This window comes from Lutra lutra, chromosome 11 (assembly GCF_902655055.1).
Source record: "Lutra lutra chromosome 11, mLutLut1.2, whole genome shotgun sequence".
Taxonomy (NCBI): Eukaryota; Metazoa; Chordata; class Mammalia; order Carnivora; family Mustelidae; genus Lutra; species Lutra lutra.
The window spans coordinates 15,850,721-15,866,242 of record NC_062288.1 but is presented as its reverse complement, the minus strand read 5'-3'; positions in this window follow the sequence as shown (position 1 = coordinate 15,866,242).

Below are 15,522 nucleotides of genomic sequence, written 5' to 3'. Positions count from 1 at the left end.
TCTAGCTTCAGAGCATTGTGGTCTGAAAATATGCAGGGAATGATCCCCATCTTTTGATACTGTTTGAAACCTGATTTATGACTCAGGAAGTGATCTATTCTGGAGAATGTTCCATGGGCACTAGAGAAGAATGTGTATTCTGTTGCTTTGGGATGAAATGTTCTGAATATATCTGTGATGTCCATCTGGTCCAGTGTATCATTTAAGGCCTTTATTTCCTTGTTGATCTTTTGCTTGGATGATCTGTCCATTTCAGTGAGGGGAGTGTTAATGTTCCCTACTATTATTGTATTATTGTCAATGTGTTTCTTTGAATTTGTTACTAATTGGTTTTTATAATTGGCTGCTCCCATGTTAGGGGCATAAATTTTCAAAATTGTTAGGTCTTCTTGGTGGACACCATTTGAGTTTGATATAGTGTTCTTCCTAATCTCTTATTATAGTCTTTGGCTTAAAATAGAATTGATCTGATATAAGGATTGCCACCCCAGCTTTCTTTTGATGTCCATTAGCATGGTGAATTGTTTTCCACCCCCTCACTTTAAATCTGGAAGTGTCTTTGTGTCTAAAATGAGATTCTTGTAGATAGCACATTGATGGTTTTTTTTTTTTAATCCATTCTGATACCCTGTGTCTTTTGATTGGGGCATTTAGCCCATTAACATTCAGGGTAACTATTGAGAAATACGAATTTAGTGCCATTGTATTGCCTGTAAGGTGACTGTTACTGTATATTGTTTCTATTCCTGTCTGATCTACTACTTTTAGGCTCTCTCTTTGCTTAGAGAACCGCTTTCAACATTTCCTGTAGAGCTGGTAAGGTGTTTACAAATTCTTTGTTTTTGTTTGTCCTGGAAGCTTTTAATCTCTCTTTCTATTTTCAATGATAGCCTAGATGGATATAGTATTCTTGGATGCATGTTTTTCTCGTTTATTGGTCTGAATATATCATGCCAGCTCTTTCTGGCCTGCCAGGTCTCTGTGGATAAGTCTGCTGCCAATCTAATATTTTTACCATTGTATGTTACAGACTTCTTGTCCCAGACTGCTTTCAGGATTTTCTCTTTGTTGCTAATACTTGCAATTTTACTATTAGATGATGGGGCATGAACTTATTCTTATTGATTTTTGAGGGGGTTCTCTGTGCCTCCTGGATTTTGATGCTTTGCGATATTAGGGAAATTCTCTACAATAATTCTCTCCAATATACCTTCTGCTCCCCTCTCTCTTTCTTTTTCTGGAATCCCAATTATTCTCATGTTGTTTCATCTTATGGTATCACTTATCTCTCAAATTCTTCCCTTGTGGTCCTGTAGTTGTTTGTCTCTTTTGCTCAGCTTCTTTATTCTCTGTCATTTGGTCTTCTATATCACTAATTCTCTCTTCTGCCTCATTTATCCTAGCAGTAAGAGCCTCCATCTTTGACTGCACCTCATTAATAGCTTTTTTGATTTCAAGATGGTTAGATTTTAGTTCTTTTAATTCTCCGGAAAGGGCTTTTATCTCTCCGGAGAGGGTTTCTCTAATATCATCCATGCCTTTTTTGAGCCCAGCTAGCACTTTAGAATCATCATTCTGAACTCTAGATCTGACATATTACTAATGTCCATATTGATTAGGTCCCTGGCCTTTGGTACTGCTTCTTTTTCTTTCTTTCTTTCTTTTTTTTTTTTTTTTTTGTGGTGAGTTTTTCTGCCTTGTCATTTTATCCAGATAAGAATATATGAAGGACCAAATAAAATACTAAAAGGGTGGCAAAGATCCCAGCAACATGTGCTTTAACCAAGTCAGAAGAGACCCCCAATCATGGAGGGGGGGAAGAAAGGGGGTAAAACGAAATTCAGAAGAAAAAAATTAAAAAATATATATAGAAAAAAAAATAAAAAAGAAACAGGGTCACCCACTTAATTTTGGGAGTATTTTGCTCTCTTAGAAGAAACTACCTCCCAAAATTTTAAAGAATGAAAAACATATACAAGGGTAAACACGATGAAGTGTTGAAATATGACTATAAAGATGAAACTTTTTTAAAAAAAATTTTTAAAAAGGAGTTGATAAGATAAGTTGGTTGAGAGACTAAAGAAAAAGAAAGTAGAGAGAATTTGCTCAGGCTGGAGACTAGAACAAAGCCCTGTGCTAGATTTAGGGTATATTTTAATCTATTAGAAGAAGTTGTATCCCAAATTTTTTAGAAGAAAAAACCCCATGTGTATACAAAAAATAAAGTTAGATACAATGAAGGATAAAATATGACTATAATAATGAAGGTTCAAGAGGAGTCAAGATGGCGGAGAAGTAGCAGGCTGAGACTACTTCGGGTAGCGGGAGATCAGCTAAATAGCTTATCTAAAGATTGCAAACACCTACAAATCCAACGGGAGATTGAAGAGAAGAAGAACAGCAATTCCAGAAACAGAAAATCAACCACTTTCTGCAAGGTAGGAATGGCGGAGAAGTGAATCCAAAGCGACGGGAAGATAGACCACGGGGGGAGGGGCCGGCTCCCGGCGAGCGGCGGAGCAACGGAGCAAAATCAGGACTTTTAAAAGTCTGTTCCGCTGAGGGACATCGCTCCAGAGGCTTAACTGGGGTGAAGCCCAGGCGGGGTCAGCGCGGCCTCAGGTCCCGCAGGGTCGCAGAAGGATCGGGGGTGTCTCAGTGTCGCAGAGCTTACCGGTATTAGAACGGGGAAGCCGGCTGCAGAGACAGAGCCGAGGAGTGACTCTCAGCTCAGGGTTGCCTTGAACCGGTCGCAGGCTTGGTCAGCTCGGAGCGCGGCCGGAGGCCAGGGTGGCGGGAGTCATTTGGCGCTGTTCTCTGAGGGCGCACTGAGGAGTGGGGCCCCAGGCTCTCGGCTCCTCCGGGCAGAGACCGGGAGGCCGCCATCTTTATTCCCGTCCTCCGGAATCTACGGAAAGCGCTCAGGGAACAAAAGCTCCCGAAAGCGAACCCGAGCGGATGACTCAGCGCGGCCCCGGGTAAGGGCGGTGCAACTCCTCCTGGGGCAGAGACGCTTGAGAATCACTACAACGGGCCCCTCCCCCAGAAGATCTACGGGAAACCCAGCCAGGACCAAGTTCACCTACCAAGGAGAACGGCGGAATTCCAGAGGAGAAGAAAGCAAAGCACGGAACTCATGGCTTTCTCCCCATGATTTTTTAGCCTTGCAGTTAATTTAATTTTTTTTTTCTTTTTCAAATTTTTTTTTCTTTTTCTCTTCTTCTGCTAAATTTTTTTTAACTTTTACCGTTTTCTTTTTTTTAACGTTTTTTAAATAGTTTATTTAATATATATATATATTTTTTCCTCTTTTTATATTTTTTCTATATCGGCTTTCTTTTTTTTAATAGTTTTTTTTTTTTCTTTCTTTCTGAACCCCTTTTTATCCCCTTTCTCCCCCCTCACAATTCAGGATCTCTTCTGATTTGGCTAAAGCATATTTTCCTGGGGTTGTTGCCACCCTTTTAGTATTTTAGTTGCTCCTTCATAAACTCTTAACTGGACAAAATGACAAGGTGGAAAAATTCACAACAAAAAAAAGAACAAGAGGCAATACCAAAGGCTAGGGACCTAATCAATACAGACATTGGTAATATGTCAGATATAGAGTTCAGGATGATGATTCTCAAGGTTCTAGCCGGGCTTGAAAAAGGCATGGAAGATATTAAAGCAACCCTCTCGGGAGATATAAAAGCCCTTTCTGGAGAAATAAAAGAACTAAAATCTAACCAAGTTGAAATCAAAAAAGCTATTAATGAGGTGCAATCAAAAATGGAGGCTCTCACTGCTAGGATAAATGAGGCAGAAGAAAGAATTAGCGATATAGAAGACCAAATGACAGAGAATAAAGAAGCTGAGCAAAAGAGGGACAAACAGCTACTGGACCACGAGGGGAGAATTCGAGAGATAAGTGACACCATAAGACGAAACAACATTAGAATAATTGGGATTCCAGAAGAAGAGGAAACAGAGAGGGGAGCAGAAGGTATATTGGAGAGAATTATTGGAGAGAATTTCCCCAATATGGCAAAGGGAACAAGCATCAAAATCCAGGAGGTTCAGAGAACCCCCCTCAAAATCAATAAGAATAGGTCCACACCCCGTCACCTAATAGTAAAATTGACAAGTCTTAGTGACAAAGAAAAGATCCTGAAAGCAGCCCGGGAAAAGAAGTCTGTAACGTACAATGGTAAAAATATTAGATTGGCAGCAGACTTATCCACAGAGACCTGGCAGGCCAGAAAGAGCTGGCATGATATATTCAGAGTACTAAATGAGAAAAACATGCAGCCAAGAATACTATATCCAGCTAGGCTATCATTGAAAATAGATGGAGAGATTAAAAGCTTCCAGGACAAACAAAAACTGAAAGAATTTGCAAATACCAAACCAGCTCTACAGGAAATATTGAAAGGGGTCCTCTAAGCAAAGAGAGACCCTCAAAGTAGTAGATCAGAAAGAAACAGAGACAATATACAATAACAGTCACCTTACAGGCAATACAATGGCACAAAATTCATATCTCTCAATACTTACCCTGAATGTTAATGGGCTAAATGCCCCAATCAAAAGACACAGGGTATCAGAATGGATAAAAAAACAAAAACCATCTATATGTTGCCTACAAGAAACTCATCTTAAACCCGAAGACACCTCCAGGTTTAAAGTGAGGGGGTGGAAAAGAATTTACCATGCTAATGGACATCAGAAGAAAGCAGGAGTGGCAATCCTTATAGAAGATCAATTAGATTTTAAGCCAAAGATTATAATAAGAGATGAGGAAGGACACTATATCATATTCAAAGGGTCTATCCAACAAGAAGATCTAACAATTTTAAATATCTATGCCCCTAACGTGGGAGCAGCCAACTATATAAACCAATTAATAACAAAATCAAAGAAACACATCGACAAGAATACAATAATAGTAGGGGATTTTAACACTCCCCTCACTGAAATGGACAGATCATCCAAGCAAAAGATCAACAAGGAAATCAAGGCCTTAAATGACACACTGGACCAGATGGACATCACAGATATATTCAGAACATTTCATCCCAAAGCAAAAGAATACACATTCTTCTCTAGTGCACATGGAACGTTCTCCAGAATAGATCACATTCTTGGTCCTAAATCAAGTCTCAACTGGTATCAAAAGATTGGGATCATTCCCTGCATATTTTCAGACCACAATGCTCTAAAGCTAGAACTCAATAACAAGAGGAAATTTGGAAAGAACCCAAATACATGGAGACTAAACAGCATCCTTCTAAAGAATGAATGGGTCAACCAGGAAATCAAAGAAGAATTGAAAAAATTTATGGAAACAAATGATAATGAAAACACAACAGTTCAGAATCTGTGGGACACAACAAAGGCAGTCCTGAGAGGAAAATATATAGCGGTACAAGCCTTTCTCAAGAAACAAGAAAGGTCTCAGGTACACAACCTAACCCTACACCTAAAGGAGCTGGAGAAAGAACAAGAAAGAAACCCTAAACCCAGCAGGAGAAGAGAAATCATAAAGATCAGAGCAGAAATCAATGAAATAGAAACCAAAAAAACAATAGAACAAATCAACGAAACTAGGAGCTGGTTCTTTGAAAGAATTAATAAGATTGATAAACCCCTGGCCAGACTTATCAAAAAGAAAAGAGAGAGGACCCAAATAAATAAAATCATGAATGAAAGAGGAGAGATCACAACGAACACCAAAGAAATACAGACAATTATAAGAACATACTATGAGCAACTCTACGCCAACAAATTTGACAATCTGGAAGAAATGGATGCATTCCTAGAGACATATAAACTACCACAACTGAACCAGGAAGAAATACAAAGCCTGAACAGACCCATAACCAGTAAGGAGATTGAAACAGTCATCAAAAATCTCCAAACAAACAAAAGCCCAGGGCCAGACGGCTTCCCGGGGGAATTCTACCAAACATTTAAAGAAGAACTAATTCCTATTCTCCTGAAACTGTTCCAAAAAATAGCAATAGAAGGAAAACTTCCAAACTCATTTTATGAGGCCAGCATCACCTTGATCCCAAAACCAGACAAGGATCCCAACAAAAAAGAGAACTACAGACCAATATCCTTGATGAACACAGATGCAAAAATTCTCGCCAAAATACTAGCCAATAGGATTCAACAGTACGTTAAAAGGATTATTCACCACGACCAAGTGGGATTTATTCCAGGGCTGCAAGGCTGGTTCAACATCCGCAAATCAATCAATGTGATACAACACATTAATAAAAGAAAGAACAAGAACCATATGATACTCTCCATAGATGCTGAAAAAGCATTTGACAAAGTACAGCATCCCTTCCTGATCAAAACTCTTCAAAGTGTAGGGATAGACGGCACATACCTCAATATTATCAAAGCCATCTATGAAAAACCCACCGCAAATATCATTCTCAATGGAGAAAAACTGAAAGCTTTTCCGCTAAGGTCAGGAACACGGCAGGGATGTCCGTTATCACCACTGCTATTCAACATAGTACTAGAAGTCCTAGCCTCAGCTATCAGACAACAAAAGGAAATTAAAGGCATCCAAATCGGCAAAGAAGAAGTCAAACCATCACTCTTCGCAGATGATATGATACTCTATGTGGAAAACCCAAAAGACTCCACTCCAAAACTGCTAGAACTTGTACAGGAATTCAGTAAAGTGTCAGGATATAAAATCAATGCACAGAAATCAGTTGCATTTCTCTACACCAACAACAAGACAGAAGAAAGAGAAATTAAGGAGTCCATCCCATTTACAATTGCACCCAAAACTATAAGATACCTAGGAATAAACCTAACCAAAGAGACTAAGAATCTATACTCAGAAAAGTATAAAGTACTCATGAAAGAAATTGAGGAAGACACAAAGAAATGGAAAAATGTTCCATGCTCCTGGATTGGAAGAATAAATATTGTGAAAATGTCTATGCTACCTAAAGCAATCTACACATTTAATGCAATTCCTATCAAAGTACCATCCATTTTTTTCAAAGAAATGGAACAAATCATCCTAAAATTTATATGGAACCAGAAAAGACCTCGAATAGCCAAAGGAATATTGAAAAAGAAAGCCAAAGTTGGTGGCATCACAATTCCGGACTTCAAGCTCTATTACAAAGCTGTCATCATCAAGACAGCATGGTACTGGCACAAAAACAGACACATAGATCAATGGAACAGAATAGAGAGCCCAGAAATAGACCCTCAACTCTATGGTCAACTCATCTTTGACAAAGCAGGAAAGAATGTCCAATGGAACAAAGACAGCCTCCTCAATAAATGGTGTTGGGAAAATTGGACAGCCACATGCAGAAAAATGAAATTGGATCATTTCCTTACACCACACACGAAAATAGACTCAAAATGGATGAAGGATCTCAATGTGAGAAAGGAATCCATCAAAATCCTCGAGGAGAACACAGGCAGCAACCTCTTCGACGTCAGCCGCAACAACATCTTCCTAGGAACATCACCAAAGGCAAGGGAAGCAAGGGCAAAAATGAACTATTGGGATTTTATCAAGATCAAAAGCTTTTGCACAGCAAAGGAAACAGTGAACAAAACCAAAAGACAACTGACAGAATGGGAGAAGATATTTGCAAATGACATATCAGATAAAGGGCTAGTGTCCAAAATCTATAAAGAACTTAGCAAACTCAACACCCAAAGAACAAATAATCCAATCAAGAAATGGGCAGAGGACATGAACAGACATTTCTGCAAAGAAGACATCCAGATGGCCAACAGACACATGAAAAAGTGCTCCATATCACTCGGCATCAGGGAAATACAAATCAAAACCACCATGAGATATCACCTCACACCAGTCAGAATGGCTAAAATGAACAAGTCAGGAAATGACAGATGCTGGCGAGGATGCGGAGAAAGGGGAACCCTCCTACACTGTTGGTGGGAATGCAAGCTGGTGCAACCACTCTGGAAAACAGCATGGAGGTTCCTCAAAATGTTGAAAATAGAACTACCCTATGACCCTGCAATTGCACTGCTGGGTATTTACCCTAAAGATACAAACATAGTGATCCGAAGGGGCACATGCACCCGAATGTTTATAGCAGCAATGTCTACAATAGCCAAACTATGGAAAGAATCTAGATGTCCATCTACAGACGAATGGATAAAGAAGATGTGGTATATATAGACAATGGAATACTATGCAGCCATCAAAAGAAATGAAATCTTGCCATTTGCGACGACGTGGATGGAACTAGAGGGTATCATGCTTAGCGAAATAAGTCAATCGGAGAAAGACAACTATCATATGATCTCCCTGATATGAGGGAGAGGAGATGCAACATGGGGGGTCGAGGGGGTAGGAGAAGAGTAAATGAAACAAGATGGGATTGGGAGGGAGACAAACCATAAGTGACTCTTAATCTCACAAAACAAACTGAGGGTTGATGGGGGGAGGGGGTTGGGAGAGGGGGTGGGGTTATGGATATCGGGGAGGGTATGTGCTATGGTGAGTGTTGTGAAGTGTGTAAACCTGGCGATTCGCAGACCTGTACCCCTGGGGATAAAAATATATGTTTATAAAGCTGTAAAAAAAAAAAAAAAAAAAGGAAAGAAAGGATGAATCCCCAAGTTTTGTAGCAACATGGACGGGACTGGAAGAGATTATGCTGAGTGAAATAAGTCAAGCAGAGAGAGTCAATTATCATATGGTTTCACTTATTTGTGGAGCATAACAAATAGCATGGAGGACAAGGGGAGATGGAGAGGAGAAGGGAGTTGAGGGAAATTGGAAGGGGAGGTGAACCATGAGAGACTATGGACTCTGAAAAACGATCTGAGAATTTTGAAGGGGTGGGGGGTGGGAGGTTGGGGGCACCAGGTGGTGGGTATTGCAGAGGGCATGGATTGCATGGAGCACTGGGTGTGGTGCAAAAATAATGAATACTGTTATGGTGAAAAAAAATTAAAAAATTTAAATAAATAAAAAAATATATATATATGAAGGTTCAAGAAAGATTTTTTTTTGAAAGGTATTGTTAAGATAAAATAGTTAAAAAATGTTGAAAGGGGAAAGGGTAAAAGTTAAAAAAATTTAGCAGAAGAGAAAAATAAAATTAAAAAAATTAATTAACTTTGCAAGACTAAAGAATCATGGGGAGAAAGCCATGAATTTCAAGCTTTGCTTTCTTCTCCCCTGGAATTATGCTGTTCTCCTTGGTAAGTTACCTTGGTCATGGCTGGATTTCTTGCTGATCTTCTTGGGGAGGGGCCTGTTGTAGTGATTTTCAAGTGTCTTTGCCCAAGGCAGAATTGTACCACCCTTACCAGGGGCCAGGCTAAGTAATCCACCCAGGTTTGCTTTTGGGAGCTTTTGTTCCCTGAACGCTTTCCACTGAGTTCCGGAGGATGGGAATGAAAATGGTGGCCTCCCAATATCCAGCCCAAAGGAGCCGAGAGCTCGGGGCCCGCTCCTCAGCGCCCTCAGAGAAAAGCGCTCAATCACTCCTGTCTTCCTGGCCTCTGGCTGTGCTCCAAGTTCACCCAGCCTGTGATCAGGCATCTCTGTCTCTAGCACACAGGCCCACTTGGAGTCTCCAAACCCCGCAGATCCCTGAGCTCTTTCAGTGGAGTCTTCCTAGATCTTGTAGTGTCCCCACTCACAGAGCAGTGGCCTGTGCCATGGACCACAATTTAAGGTAACCCTGAGTTGAGAGCTCACTCCTCAGCTCTGTCTCTGTAGCCAGCTTCCCTGCTGTAATACCTGTGAGCTCTGCAACACTCAGATACCCCTGATCCTTCTGTGACCCCGTCGGACCTGAGACCACATTGTCCCCATGTGGGCTTCACCCCAGTTTAGCCTCTGGAGAGATGTCCCTCAGTGGAGCAGACTTTAAAAGTCCTGATTTTGTGCCCCATTGTTCTTCTGCTTCCTGGGAGCCGCCCCTACCCCTGCGGTCTATCTTCCCGTCGCTTTGGATTCACTTCTCTGCCGGTCCTCCCTTTCACAAAGTGTTTGATTTTCTGTTTCTAGAATTGCTGTTCTTCTTCTCTTCGATCTTCTGTTGGATTTATAGGTGTTTGCAATGGTTTGATAAGCTATCTAGCTGACCTCCTGCTACCTGATGTTGTCTCAGCCTGCTACTTCTCCACCATGTTGAGTCCTCCCCCCAAAATAGATTTCTTATTAAAACGAAAATTTGAAAACAAATCCAATTATCTGGTATGTTGCAAAAAGAAGTCTCTTGGAAGCTATTCTGTGATCTTTGGAAATACAAGTGTAGCCCTAACTCTGTGGATAACTAGTTTTGGACACAGAATTTGCCATCCCTGGTCCCCACATCCCATTTGATGTGTGGGTATTGGGCTATGTGTGTCCAAAGAGTCCTTCCTGTACCAATAGCATATGAACCTGTGTTGAAGAGCAGGAAAGGGTCTGCTGAAAAGAGGCTCTCTTTTCTCACTTTAGAGAAGAGTTGTAGGTTAGTAATGGAGAAGGTTTCCTTACAGGGTTTTTGTTTGTTTATTTTTTGATTTTGTGACATTGTGAGATCCTAGCAGGCACAATAGTAGATGGCTTCAAATAGACTTGATGACATTACTGATTATCAGGTAAGGTTCCATTGTCTTTCTTTTCTGTGTCCAAGCTGGAATTGGGCTAATCTCACAGGTAATATTGGTTGAGCCAAGCAGGATTCTTTTCGGGGGTGCCCTTCTTTTTGTTGGTACCAGTGGAGAATGGTATTCTTGAGGGAAATCTCAGTCTGTTTGCAATATATGTGGATTATTCTCCCCGGTGTTCAGGTAAAGGAAACTTGATCCTGAGAGATTCTCATATTGTTATCTTCACTTGAAGAGAAAAGGAGAGAAATCAGAGGTACTTGAACAAGTCGAGTGGACCTACAAACCCAAGCCAAAACACATATAAATCCATGGGATTGGCATTGCCACTGACTATTCCCCTCCAGGAAGGTGCATGAATCTGGATTGGGAAGGCAGTGGTAGCCCTTTTTCCTCAGAGGAAAGGATGGGGGAGGAAGGTTTGCTTTAGAACCAAGGAAAGATCTTCTCAGTAAGATCTGCCTCCATTATTTTATTATGTTTCTGGTATAAAGAACCATAGCCCAAAGACCACACCAAAACACCCATGTTATTGTAATTCATTATTATCTTCCTTCACCTTCACAGTTTTCCTTTAGGTTTTGCTTCAGTAACATCTATCCTTGAGCTCTTTTTTACTCTAAGCTATAGATTTTTCAACATATTTTGCAAGAATGTGGGAAGGTATGGTTATCATGAGAATAGAAAGAAAAATAATATTCTGCATAATAAAATGAGACAGTAATCCCACAACTTTATACTGAAATAATTTGTAGAAAGTTGACAAAGCTTGGGAAATATTAACAATGACTATAGTTATTTCTTTACATGCTATGATGTTACTATACTCTGCTATGGATGAAGAAAAATCTTGGAAGAAATAGATATTTTGGTTTATTACCCTCAACTCTTTTCATATTCAGAATTCTTAGTTCTTCAGAATTAAAACAATATTTTACTATTGTTTGGGGGACAAGTAAGATATGTGACTTTTAAAGAGTCCCTGAATTCCTGTGTTAGCTGAGATGGCTCAGTGAAGTAGTTCAGTTATAATGGGAAAGGACACTGTGATGTGTTGACCCTGTGCGAGACCTGTCCTGTATGCAACCTTCTTCAGTCCCCAGCAACCCTAGGAGAAAGATGTGTTAACTTTCCTGGATCATCCTGTCAGTTAAGTGGCTGAATGTGAATCCAAAACTAGGTTTACAGCACTCCAAAGGCATTGTAGTTTCCATCATTCATTCATTCATTCATTCATTCATTCATTGAAAGTCAGCTCACCATTGTACACACTAGTTATAATTTCCTTCCCAGAAAGCTTCTTTTGGATGGAGAAGCAGAAAAAATTTATACTTCTGAAAGCCAGCTTAGGCCTCAAAGAGGCAAGTATAGATGATAAGTGACCTAATAAAGAAACATCACAGATTTTGTCCTTGGGTTCCTAGCCCAGACCTTGCTGAGGACACAGACGCTGGAGAAAAGTCCTGTGAGACAGTAGCCAGGTCCCTGTGGAAGGTAGAAAGGTCATGGTAGAATTTATCAGCCTTATTTGATTGACCATGTCATGGTCTCCCACCCAAATTGACTTGATTGTCTGTGCAATCTATCACCTTTATTCACTGAGTGAAATCTCCCATGGGTAGAGCCACTTACAGCTCCACAGAGAGGCCACCAGGATGACCTGTGGCTGGAGCAGCATTCTGCCAACTCTTGTCAGGAGAAGTGGTTGAATACTAGGCTGATCACAGAGCAAATCTGAGGGTTGATGTACTAAGAGGAAGTGGTGCTCTGAACACACAGCTAAGACGCATAGACTGTGGAGAAAGGGAGCCACAGTATTTACACCAAAACATCCTGCAAAATAGGGCTGCAAACTATATCAGCAGATTCCTCTCATTACTCTGTGATTGTTACCATCCAGTGATAATAATGTAAAGAAACTATTTTCTTCTTAAAGGACTAATCTCGGTCACTGGTTCAAATCAGAGAGTAGGAGAGGGTGAGAGATGGGGGAGGAATTTTACAGTTCTCTTCTATGAGTTAAGATTATCTCTTTCCTTTCTCTGTATCATCCTCTGTCTGACTCTCTCTCTCTTTCTCATGTCCTTCCACTGCAGTTTAGGTAACTTCTAGTGGCCTATCTTTATGTTACGTAATTCTTTCCTTATATCTCTTAAATCCACTGGTGAGCATTTCAGGGTTCTCTATTCTGTTACTGTGTTTTTTTTTTTTTATTCTTGAATTTTCTTTGGTTCTCTCCCATAATTATCATTTGGGTCTTTCTATAATTTTTGCTGAATTCTCCTGTCTAATCTTGCATGTTGTCCATCTTTTCTACAGATTAGAGCCTTTAACATATTAATCATATTTATTTTAAATTCCTGATATTTCCAGTACCTGTGTCATGTCTTTGTCCAGTTCTGGGGATTGTTTTGTGTCCTCAGACTGTGCTCCTTGTTGACCTATTGCATACATCTAAATTTTGGGCTAGAAGTGGACATGTTTATGGTATAGTAGATACTGATGTAAATATATTTTGTGTTTGAAAATGAGCACATCTTTCCTGGTAGACCTTTAGTGTAGAGTTTTGGGTTAACTATTTAGGAGTTAGACTGGATTTGAAAATTTGTTGTTGCTAAGTTAACAGGTTGAAATAAAGGTTGACTTTATTGTCAAAGTTTAGACACTTAAAAATCCTCTGGTTCTACTTTGTCTTTTCTCTTCACTTGTTTTTGAGTCCTCTCCTTTTTCTGCTCCCCAGAGAGAGTCTGTCTCTTGCAGCTCTCTGAGCTCTATTCCACTCTTTTACTCAAGGTTTGCTAGCATGGGGGTGAAAGGTCAGCAATGGAGACATTCTCTGATATTTTTATTAAGTCTCAATTTTAAGAAGATGCAGTGAAAGGAGGTGTTAAGGACATGGACTTCACAAGTCTTTCTGCCTCTTTTCCAGAGGCAGAACATTTTAAATCCTTGTCTCCCTCCCCAAGCAGCAAGAGTTACCCACCTACTTCAGGTTGTGATTTGATACCCATCCTTCTGCAGATGAAAACTTGTTACTGGGGCACCTGTGTGGCTCAGTGAGTTAAGCCTCTACCTTCAGCTGACGTCATGGTCTCAAGGGTACTGGGATGGAGCTGCTTTCCCCTCTCTCTCTGCATGCCTCTCTGCCTAATTGTGATCTCTCTGTCTTTCAAATAAATAAATAAAACCTTTTTAAAAATGTTACTTTTGGACATAGAGGAGATGTTTCTAGGGAGCATTTTTGTGGTCCTCTCCTTTGCCTTTCCTTAACTGTAGTGGGATTCCACCAGTGCCTTCCCCTGCAGATGAAGTCACTTGTTTCCTACAGTGGTGATGCGGGTAGATTAGGTCTGGGTGGATTTAGTAGTAGCTGTTGTTCCCCTCCTGCAGCACTAAGGGAAGCTTTCTCTGGATTGTCCTTGATCTTCTCTGAGATAATTTTGTGGAGTTTTTAGAGAAAAAGCTTGAAAGGTGCTGGCAAATACTCTATTTATGGTCCTATACTCAGTATTTATTATTTAATTAATAGAATCAACTTTAATCTCATGACCAGCTGAATGTATTTGACAACATTTGCCCAATGTGAACAAATTCTCACATTCTATTTCTCCATGCAAATGCTTCTCTGTATTCAGTGTTTGATTAAGTCAAGTACCCTGTAACCTCAGCTCTCTAATGAGTTCAGTCATTAAATTTCAATTTGTCTTGCATTCTTGGATATTATTATAAGATAGCAGAACTACTATTTTCTGTTATCTGTATGTTTGAGAACATGTAGGCCCTCTTTCCCATTTTTAAAAAATTAAAAAAGGGGCGCCTGGGTGGCTCAGTGGGTTAAGCCGCTGCCTTCGGCTCAGGTCATGATCCCAGGTCCTGGGTTCGAGCCCCACATCGGGCTTTCTGCTCAGCATGGAGTCTGCTTCCTCCTCTCTCTCTCTGCCTGCCTCTCTGCCTACTTGTGATTTCTCTCTGTCAAATAAATAAATAAAATCTTTAAAAAAAAATTAAAAAAAATTCTTTATATTAAAATTCTATCAAAAACAGAAGAGAAGTAAATTTTAGGTGACTTCTACCCAAATTCTACTATTTCTCTTTCTCATTTTTAATAGGATTTTTAAAATATTATTATTGTGTTATAGTATTTCTGTGTTATGGATACAATCTCCTCTTTGGTATATATTTTGAAAATATTTCCTCCTAATCTATGGCTTTTCCTCCCATTGTCCTGAAAGTTCCCATTTTCCTTCTTTTTTAGTTCTGCAAAGAGCAAAAATGCTAATTTTTTTAATTTTTATTTTTATTATTATTTTTTTTATAAACATATAATGTATTTTTGTCCCCAGGGTTACAGGTGTGTGAATCGCCAGGTTTACACACTTCACAGTACTCACCATAGCACATACCCTCCCCAATGTCCATAACCCCACCCCCCTCTCCCTCCCCAAACCCCCTCCCCCAGCAACCCTCAGTTTGTTTTGTGAGATTAAGAGTCACTTATGGTTTGTCTCCCTCCCAATCCCATCTTGTTTCATTTATTCTTCTCCTACTCCCTTAGCCCCCCTACTTTGCATCTCCACTTCCTTATATCAGGGAGATCATATGATAGTTGTCTTTCTCCGATTGACTTATTTCGCTAAGCATGATATCCTCTAGTTCTATCCACGTCATCGCAAATGGCAAGATTTCATTTCTTTTGATATCTGCATAGTATTCCATTGTGTATATATACCACATCTTCTTTATCCATTCATCTCTTGATGGACATCTAGGTTCTTTCCATAGTTTGGCTATTGTAGACATTGCTGCTATAAACATTTGGGTGCACATGCCCCTTCGGATCACAACGTTTGTATCTTTATCGTAAATACCCAGTAGTGCAATTGCTGGGTCATAGGGTAGTTCTATTTT